General features: G+C 42.9%; 1 protein-coding gene across 4 annotated transcripts in view; it reads right to left on the minus strand.

The window, feature by feature from the left end:
• Positions 1–10,363, minus strand: part of Pik3ap1 (phosphoinositide-3-kinase adaptor protein 1) — a 119,269-nt gene that overhangs the window by 69,973 nt on the left and 38,933 nt on the right. The window contains exon 1 of one of the 4 annotated variants that reach the window (XM_010618121.2): positions 4,583–4,670. The exons of the other annotated variants lie outside the window; for them this stretch is intronic. The gene's annotated coding sequence lies outside the window, so the exon portion shown is untranslated. Of the gene's footprint in view, positions 1–4,582; positions 4,671–10,363 lie in introns of those variants that run through there. 4 annotated transcript variants of the gene reach the window in all.

A 10,363-nucleotide genomic window follows, 5' to 3' on the forward strand; every position in this document is an offset into this window, starting at 1 on the left:
ATATAGTGAGTTCAAGGACAGCCTCAACTACCTAGTGAGACTCTCTCAAAAAGCCAAACAAACAAACAAACAAACCACAAGTGCCATTTGCCAAGTATTTATAGTATTCCAGGTACTGAGCAAAACATAACATAGATGGTTCCACTCTTTAAAAAATCACAACTAGGAGATTGGTATGATTCTGCCCATTTCACAGATGAAACTTCAATGTTTTCCAAGACACACAGTGCATGCTCCATGGAAATTTTACCTCCACCCCCATGCTTTTCTCCATCTACTGCATTGCTTACAGCATGAGCCCTACGCACACTGGTAGCACACTATGCGTGGCAGTCTAAGGATGGTTCCAAAATACACAACAAATGCTCCATGACACTTCAATGACACTGATCTAAGTAAAACAGTAGTCCCTTTTCAGTTATTTCAGTTCCAAATACATCAAGAATAAAGACTTCGCCCGGTCAGAGGGTGCCTATACAACTCTGGACATGCTTAGCCCTCAGTGCAGTACAGTAAGAATAATAAGCCTCACACCCACTGGCCTCTGTAAGCATCCAGATCTCGGAGAACTTAATACTGTACAATGTTACTGGTTTTATGATCTACATTTTTATTATTACCTTCTACCTACATCAACAGATACTGGCTTTCCATATTTCTTTTAAAAGAAAATTTTCTTCTAAAATAAATTCACCTATATTATAAACACTAATTGACTTAAAGAAAATATTTCTAGCACAGCAAGAAAAATTAGGAAAGTAGAGAGCACTGATGGTTATATAATATTGTGAATGTAATTAATGCTATTAAATTTTATATTTAAAAGTGAGCTAAATGACACATGCTGTTAGATATATTCTACAAGAATGTTTTAAAATTAACAGCATGGTGGGCCGGGGATTTAGCTCAGTGATTCTGCTGCCTGCATCACAAGCACAAGGACCCGAGTTCAATCCCCCGTACCCCAAAAAAAAAAACCCAACAACAACATAGTATACAAAACCCACGAAGCTGTACACTTTATATGGGTGCATTATACTCTGCATTACATAGTACAGGAATGTTATTTCAGTGAAGCTGGTTTTTAAAATAATATGACTGGATGTGAGGGCGATCTGGCTGAAACATCCGTCACTTCACTGATTTGCCAGGGTTGATTCTGCCGATCTGGCTGGCGAGGCTTCCTCAGCACTCCACTGCATCCCTCCCAAAGTTGTGTGCTCACTCAAAGGGGATGATCAAAAATCATAATAACACAACAGCATTCAGAATACCTTCAACAAGCATTAAATACTGGGAGAAGGGGAAGTGGAAAGGGAAAGGAAAGAAGGGAAAAGAAAAAGTACGAGAAAAGGTGAAACATGGAAACAAAGTCTCTGTAAATAAGGAAGGGTGGAGGGGTGAAGGGAGGGCAGAGGAATGGAGAAAAAATGAGGAGCAAGCTACATTATGTTAAGGCACAAGATCCCAATGCTGAGTATAACTGTATTGTATGTACCAATAAACTTAATGGGAAAAAATAAATTAAAATAAAATAAAACATTAAGTAATAATATGACTATGGTATAAACATAAGCCCCAAACCATGCTGGTGGTTCACAAATGACTGAAGATTGGGGAAAACTTCATCGTGCTACACTGCTGCCGTTTTGTTAGATTAAATTTATTTTAAAAATTTTAAATCAGGTAAACTGAAGATGGAAAAGGCAGGAAGAAGGCCTGTAGCATAAACATTTCTTTTAGTTATGGTTCACGAGGAAAAAGAAAGTGAACAAAGAAGGAAACTAAGGAGATGACTTTCAAGTGAGAATTAGAAGCTTTCCACCAACAGGGAAGAAACAGGAATGAAAGAGAATTGGTCACTGGGCTGGGCAGGGGATCGAGCACCTCTGTGCTGAGGAAAGCAGTAGGGGCTCGGCAATTTGCGTCAAGACTTCCAGTGTGGCTGATAAACGCAGTGACAAGGACTCAAAGAGCTCTTAGAAGACAGCAGAAATAAGTAACCAGCAACCTCAGTATCAGGGATCACAAAAGAAAGGGCTACATTCCCTCTGCATTCGCATCCTGGGTCTGGGACCCACATTTAATCTGTGGCAGAAAAATAAAAAGTTGCCCACGGCCTGGAGGAACTTTGGGGCTATTCAACTCAGGATGAAATTTCTCAGCTGTGTGATGCTCATCCATCCTACCTCAGTCAGGATGACAAAACCATGAAACAGCTATTTCTCAAAGCCCTGAATGAAACGTTCTGAAACCTGAGTTTTCTGTGAAGTTTCTTTATCATACAGCAAGTGCCCACTGGACATGCACAACATGTCCCAGCACCTACCTGGCCCTCACAGGAGAATCCAAGAGTGAGGCCTCCACAGTCTTGGCCTTGATAGAGCTCAACTGAATTGGGAAGGGAGGCTCTACATGAAAACTGAGAGAAAGCTGGGATACCTCATCGTCCAGCGCTAACCTGTACCGTGAGACTATAAGTATGACCAAATAAGGTGGACTAATGTTCCTAAGTGCTCAGAAAAGTACTGGCACTTAAAAAAATATAGCAGATGCTAGAATAAGATGAGAAAAACTTCAGTGGAGAAAGAAGAGATGTTTGGTTACCTTAAGCCAAAGAGTACACGAGTTCGGAGCATACCCTTTAGAGAAAGGGCAGGATATTTTCCATTTAAATTAATAAAATAATTCATAACTCATCTTTGTATTCCCCCATCAAACATTCATCAACAATCAACCAATAAATATTCAAAGCCTATCTCAGGCCACCCAAGAAATGTTAAGACTAAGAAAATGCTTGACCTTGCTAACATAGGGGAGACCACACAGGAGAGCTGGAAGGGCTTTCCCGGCAGATGGTTAAAGGCAGTGATGCCTTGGGGCTACGGGAAGCAACGTGCTACCTAGGGGCTATTGTGGGAGGGGAAGGGAGCTGGGGTCCCTGAGAGGAACTAAAAGCAAAGCAAAGCGGTTTGAAGACCTGTGGACAAAAAGATACTCAAGAGAAAAGGAAACTCTGTAAAATATAAGTTGAAAATGCAGTTTTTTGTTTCTAAACGTTATATAATTTTCTTTGCTTGTTTTAAAAACTAGTCCTAGAACACTCAAGGAGAACATCTCAAGTGTTTTGTAAAGTCTGGTTAGAACTGAGAAGAGGAGTGGCTGACCACCCTATCACACCCTGAGTAAGCTCTGCCCAACTGGTAGCGAACAGTGTTACAAGCCAACATCCTGCTCTACTTGCTTTCAGGAACAAGAGGCTACAATAAACTGATACCTGAAAACATAACAGAAGCATGGTTTGCAAAATGTTGGGAAAACCATTCTCTTTTTTAGTATATGTGCTGCCGAAGCGAGCGAGGGAAAACCATTCTTAATTAAAAGCTAAACCCTTCTCCTGCTTACACTACATTCTTCTTGTTTACATTCACTAGTGACAAAAATTCAGTGTCCTGGCTATTGTGGCATCTTCAGAAAGACAAAGAGACCTCAAGCCTAGCCCCAAATTCTAAATGTATGGACCCAAATGAATTAGACTTTGCTCTACTGCAAATAACTGCGTTCACAGGGCGGGAGACGAATGTCTCACAATGGTGGGACTCAAATCTTGAGTTTCAGCAGCCCCTCCTCCCCCTGGCTTCCTGGCAAACATGAAGACTGCTTTTTCATTTTAGTCATCACCCACAGATCTGTCCTCACTCTTATTCACCCACTTTGGTTAATGGGTACTACATTTCCCATTCAACCAACTCCTTTTACTTACAAAGCTTCCAAGAGAAAAATAACCACATCCAGTGCTCTATGCCAACAGGGAGCCCCAAAGTCAGGCACAGCCATCAGACCAATGTTAAGAGGATCAATGGTCTGTCAGTGGTTCTCACCCACCAAACAGCTTACTAGGATTAAGGTAAGGGAAAAGAGTAATCCCAGAACTCCGGGAGGCTGATGCAGGAGGTTTGCAAGTTCAACCCCAAGCTAGACAATTTAATGACTCAGGGAGAGCCTGTCTCAAAATTAAAAATAAAAAAGAGCTGAGAAGGCCAGGTGTAGTGGTGCAGCTCTGTGATCCCAGCACTCGGGAGGCTGAGGCAGGAGGATCACTGGGAGTTCGAGACCAGCCTGGACTACATAGTGAGTTCCAGGTCAGTCACAAGTACATAGTGAGACCCTGTCTCAAAAAAGCAAAAAATAAAAATAAAAATAAAAAAACAGGTGGGGATGTAGCTCAGTGTCAAGGCCCCCAGTTTCAGAGCCCAGTACTGAGAGGAAAAAAAAAAAAAGTCAGGGAAGAGAGGTGAGGATTATTTAGTGACATTAGATTGAGCTAATTACAGTCGTATCGATCCTTGTCCTCACCATCTTTATCATCCCCATCATCCTCATGGTGTCAGAAATATAAGGCAGAGTCCTAAGGACTCATTCCCAATTCAGTCTTTGAGTGAACTCATGGTAGCCACTCTTCCCTGGAAACAAGACAAAAGGAGTAGAAGGAGAGAGACTGAAGCAACTCCTACCACAATCCCACACTGGCTTCCTGAGGCCAGCTGTGCTGCTGACTTTTTTGGAACTTGAGCAGACTCACCTGTCACATCCAACCTGCCTTGTCATCCAGATGTTCTGTGCCAGGTGCAGATTCCTCAAGTTGACTGGTTTCACAATACATCGGTTTGAAGCACTAGGCAGAAGGTTCTGGGTCAAAAATGTACTGTACATCAACCCAAAACTTTTGTAGCTCACACAGACAAGGAACTGCTTTCTCTGCATTCACCAGGTAATTCACCCAACCCTCCTCCACGTAGGTAAAGCCCAAGAATAAAGGAAGCAGAACAGCAGGAGAGGAGACCTCAGTCCTTTATGACCTTTATCCAGTCCCCATCTAGTTGCTCTAAATAAGCTATTCAAAGTGTTAGGTTTTTTTTTAAAAGCAAAGGATGACTGCTCTTCCCTTCCCCTCCCCAACCTACTCTACCTGCTCTTCAGCTTGAACAAAAATAGCACCACAGTGGAGGCTGCCATGACAACCAACGGAGCAAGCGCTCACCCTTGTCCACAGAGAATAAAATCTGCCTGTGACCTCCTGGTCCTTTTTAGTGGGGCTTGGGGAAAGGATCTTCTTTCTCCAAGTTCAACCTGCTAGAAGCTTTTCTGAGTAGCAGAGTTGAGTTGTTCCCCTTCATCCAAAAGCTGAGGGTTATTTGGAGGTCTCACTACTGACCGTCTCAAACCTAACGTGTTCTTGTTTGTTCCATTCAGCGCCCCCAAATACTTTTGACAGAGGTGACCCTTTCCACTGAGCAGATGGAACAATGGAAGCAGGAGTACGTGGACTGACTGGCCCTGGGCCATTAGCTCTGGTTTAACCATCAGACCAGACCGTATTTAGAAGACAGTGCTCCTGGCTCCAGGCCTGCTCAGCACAACAGTAGAAGGGGCTGCTGTTCTCCAAAAAGTGCCCCAAAGTGGGGAAATGGGCATGCTGGGAAGGGCTGCGTCCTAGCCAGACTGAAGTCCCCTTAACCTATCTCTAGGTTATAATCCTGGACAGGTTAAGGAACAATTGGCTTCACTACTAAGGGCAAATGGGTTCCACAAAAGCCAATCTCTGTCCCAGACTGGTGTCTCTGGGACTGTTCTAATCAACCTCAGGCAGCCAGAGGAGCACAGAAAAGCTTCCTTGACCAAAGCTCTCAAGATCGTAAAGAAGCACTGTGCCCACGGCCAGCCCCAAGAACAAGCTCTCCCATCAGGGTGCCCGGTCAGGAGGCCTGCAGACCCCTATTTTTGTGGTTCAGGAAACCCCAGTGTTGCTAACAAAGCAGAAGGTACCACAGCCCCCGTGAAAGGCTTCCTCTTTCTTCATCTGTTTCCGACGCTTATAAATGTGCTTCCTCTCCCTATGCAAATTTGGTCTAAATGGCACAACACAGGCTTGTAATGAGGCCATTAATAACTGCTCTTTTAACAGGCTTTTCTTGGTTTCTTGGTTCAGGAATCAATTCTAATCTAAACAGACACACTGACATTTGGATTTGCTGGTGTAACAACAGTTAAATGGGCTTTGTTTGGGGCAGGTCATGTAAATGCAGTTTATTTTCACCCAAGAACTGAGAGGCCAAAGGCAAGCCTGAATAAGAAAACCAAGCCTAGGAAACTGAGAAAATTTTGTTTCTTTTGTGCCTCTATGATTCAATCATCAAACTTCCAGGAAAGGCTCCGTTGTGCTTACTTTCCCCAGCTCTGGAGACTTTAGGCATCCTGACCAGCTGAAACCAGGAAAGCCGCCGGTCGGTTTCACTTTCTATTTTCAGAGAGGGGACTTTCTATCTCTCATTCCTCCCTGGAAAATGCTATGCTGGCTTTGTGGCATGGTCAAGATCAAGTGGGGCATGACGATCCTTGGGGAAGGACTTCAGGAAACACAAAACAAGATGACACTCCAAACTGCTTCAATAATTATGGGTCAAAACTAACTCCTTTAGTCCAGGAGGTGCTGACTGCTCTGACAATAAAACCTGAGCTATTAAAAGATGGTATTTCCTAGGAACATAAACATAGCTGCGGAGAGATTTTGGAAAAGCACATTCACCTAAACCAGAGAAAACTAGATGAAGTCCTATCTCTGTCATTTACCGGGCAATTATGACTTTCCTAAGCTTCAGTTTCCCCTCTTTTAAAATGAGAATATTTATACAAGCCTGGCGTGCTGCACAGGCTTATTGGGATTAAATGATAAACAGGCAGAAGCCCTTTGAAAATTGAAAAGTGCTTGGCAAAATTAAAGCAATTAGTGTTGTTTATCTGTGGCCAAATTGTTCTCCACTAGGCCGTGATTTCCCTGAGAGTGGATTCTCTGACATTCATTCATCTTTGGATCCCCAGAGCCTAGAGTATACTGAGAAATCAATAAATGGTTCTTGCATGAATGGATGAATCAATAAATGAGATAAGACTAACCAACTAAATTATCAGCAGGGAAAACAACACCATCACCACAGGGAGGTCCACTGCAAGGCCTCCTGCCTGGAGGCTTTTAGTGCAGGATCTGGAGAGAAACCAGAAACTGTCTGACCTCATAAATGAACCAAGCTGCCCTGAAAATTCTGCACGGCACCGTGTTAGGCCAAATCTTCTGAGAAACAAAGGCTATATTGAGATAAACATACAAAAATGTTACTAGGCAAAGTACCTGGAACGGAAACTTGGAAGAGAACCTTGAGACTGAGCTGCGAAAGAAGAAGAGGAAAAATGGTTAGGTGTAAGCATCCTGGACCACAGAGCAGTCCAAAGAAAGTTCTGTGGATCTGTTAGGGAATCTTCAAACTAGCATTGGCCATTGGAGAGTCTCAAGTTTTCCGGGAATTCCTGACATGCTCAGTTACTGTGGAAGCAGCCCCTGAAAAGCACAGCCTGGTCAAATGCCATGAGAGATCTGGAGTGTGGCACTGGGTCCATGGTCAGTTCCATTCCCAGCAGCTGGAGAACCTGTGAGGCACATTCTTACAATGCTCCCACATATACGGCTGCACTGAGACATGGGGTTTAAAGTCCAGGTTACCTGGACTGAATCTTGACTCTTACCAGCTGGTTACCTTGCACAAGTTACTCAGACTCCTTTTTCTCATTGAGTTTATTGGTACATTTTAGGTATACAGTACAGTTACATTTATCATCAGGATCTGGTACCTTCACATGACAGGTCTCGGTTCTCATTTTTTTCCCCTGTCCTTGCCCTCCCTTCACCCTCTCCTCCCCTCCCCATTTACAAACACTTTATTTTCATTTTTCCTTTTCTCATATTTTTTCTTTTCCCTTATTTCCTTCCCCCTACCCTTCCTACTTCCCCCACACCTTTAGCCCTTTTCTCTCTATTTCACATTGTCAGTTATACAATTTGGATCTTATTTACACTTTTGGTTTTTCATACCAGAGAAACTATTCAGTATTTACACGTGTGTCTTATAAATTACTCAAAATTTTAAAGCCTTATTTTCCTTATTTATAAAATGGATACTGAAGGGGGGACAGGGATATGGGGAAAACACAAGTACCTTGTAAAGGTACAAGATCCCAGTGATAAATGCAACTGTGTTGTTTGCTTTAAATGTACCAATAAACTTAATGGGGAAGAAATAAAATGGGTATTATAATTCCTACCTCTCAGGATTGTTATAGTTAAATATGATGCCTGCCAATAGTAAGTGTTCAGTAAAGGTAGCAGTCATTTCTTTGGGTATTATTATCATTAATGATGTACTTAACCTTAGAACATGAGAATGGCCCACATTGTTGCTGGTTCCCATTGTTACATCCTATATAATAGCTCCTTAATAAGGCCACCACAGAACATGGGATATACCCGAAAACGGTGGTTTGGCAGAATCACAGTTCAAACAACCAAACCAGTTTGTCTACAAATGAAAGGTCACAGGGACTTTCCAAGTTTGGCTATTTCCTGGAAGGGCGGCCAGGGTGGGTTGTACTGTGCCAGAATCTACTTATAGTCACACCTTCTTCTCCTCTCTACTGCTTGCTGTGTTTGTCTACAGTGTCCTCAGTATGTCCCCTCCCAGCTGTGAGTCCACTCCCTGTCTTCAAAAGAAACCATGGTCAGGAAACTTGCCCCAGAAAAGGATCATCCATGGACTGAGCGAGAAGACTCAGCTACACTGTACACATTGTGAGTGCTTTTTTGAGGACTCCTTGCTTCCCTTGATCTCTGTGACGTTCGCTGTTTTGTTTTTTTTTTCATGTGGTCATCTTTCATCATCTGCCTACTGCTAGCTCTGGCTCCTATAACTTACTGGAGTTACACAGTGTCTCCTTTTGGGCTGGCAATGAAGGTGAAGCTGTGATAGACTTTATGGCCGTAGATACACTGATTTAGGACTCTCCCAGCCTTGCTGACCCTCGTGACCAAGAACCACCAAGGAAAGGAGCCCCCAAGTTGGACACTGCATTTAGTTTTCCACCACCACCACAGAGGGTTTTTGTCAACTGCCGATTTCTAAGAGGGTCATCAAAGGCACACTGGAATTTCCTGCTTTTTGTTTTTGAAGGAATGACCTTCAGCTTTTCCAAATAAAAGAGGCCAAATTAAACTAAAAATCATTGATTTTGTTTAATAATTAACAACTTAACAAAACTTCTCAGACTGCATCATCCACAATAATAATCTTCGCTTAAATGGAGAATTTTCCAGGGAGTTTTAAGTTCGGGTGTTAGAGCTAAAATCTAACATTTAAACTGCTGTTTCCACCTAAGGTCAGACAGCAGAGTGCACAAAGTAAACTGCTGATTGAACCCTCCCAGCCCAGCCCAAGTGGGCCTTCCTGACTGTGGAGAGAAGGGTCACCCTCGGAAGAGGAAGGAAAATTTGGAGCAGTGGAACAGACTGACTACCTGGTTCTAGAGCCTTCAACAAAAGCACTGAACCCATCTCTTTTTCTCCACTGTCTTCCAAATTAGAGCTAGGAAAGTGCTGGGCCAACCTGAAGCCACAAGTGTCTCATGTCTGGAATTGGCATCACCAGGGACAAATGCTGGTTAAGCCACCTTGTACCCTCATAACACACACACACACACACACACACACACACACACACACACACACACAAATGCTTCCAAGCTTAGCAATTAGTCTCATCCTATAACTTTTCTTTGTCTCCTGTTTGTATTTATCTTTCACTAATGGGAAAATTAATCACATTCTATTTCTCTACAAATCCAAATTCTTTAGGACATGGGACCCTAAAAAGAAACCTGGGTTTTCTCATATTTCCTCAATAAAGTCAACTATTCATTAACAACCTTTAACCCTCAGCCATGCTGATTCAGTTCCCTTCTCAGAGACCAGTTGTCTCCTCTGTGTTAGTATTTCTGAGGTCCTGTCCATCCCTGACACTCTGTGTCCACTGGCTTTGCCAACTACATTTTCATTAAGCATAAAAATGTGGCCCTTTGACCCCCTGCAAATATTGCTCCCCAGCAGGCCCAGCAGGGTTAGGTGTAGCTCAGATACAAAGTGAGAGGACACACATTCTGGCTGAGGGACAGATGCGTGAGGACAAAATATAGTTTCTGCTGTCATTTTGGCCATAATTATAGATTACTAAGACCTCATCAGCAACACTGGAATCAGGACCCGGAGCAATCAACCTAGGGTTCTCATCTTAGAGGGAGGTGACTGCAAAGGTCCTGCCAGTATGATGAATGAGGAAACGTGTAGCTTTTAAAAGCAAAGTAATATTATAATAGAATTTAATATTTGTAATGGAGAAAACTATTATTTTTATGACCAGAGCTATGGAAGGGTGTGTGTGTGTGTGTGTGTGTGTGTGTGTGTGTGTGTGTGTGTGTGTGTGTG

This window comes from Fukomys damarensis, unplaced genomic scaffold, assembly GCF_012274545.1.
Source record: "Fukomys damarensis isolate Sample0158 unplaced genomic scaffold, DMR_v1.0_HiC HiC_scaffold_8, whole genome shotgun sequence".
NCBI lineage: Eukaryota > Metazoa > Chordata > Mammalia > Rodentia > Bathyergidae > Fukomys > Fukomys damarensis.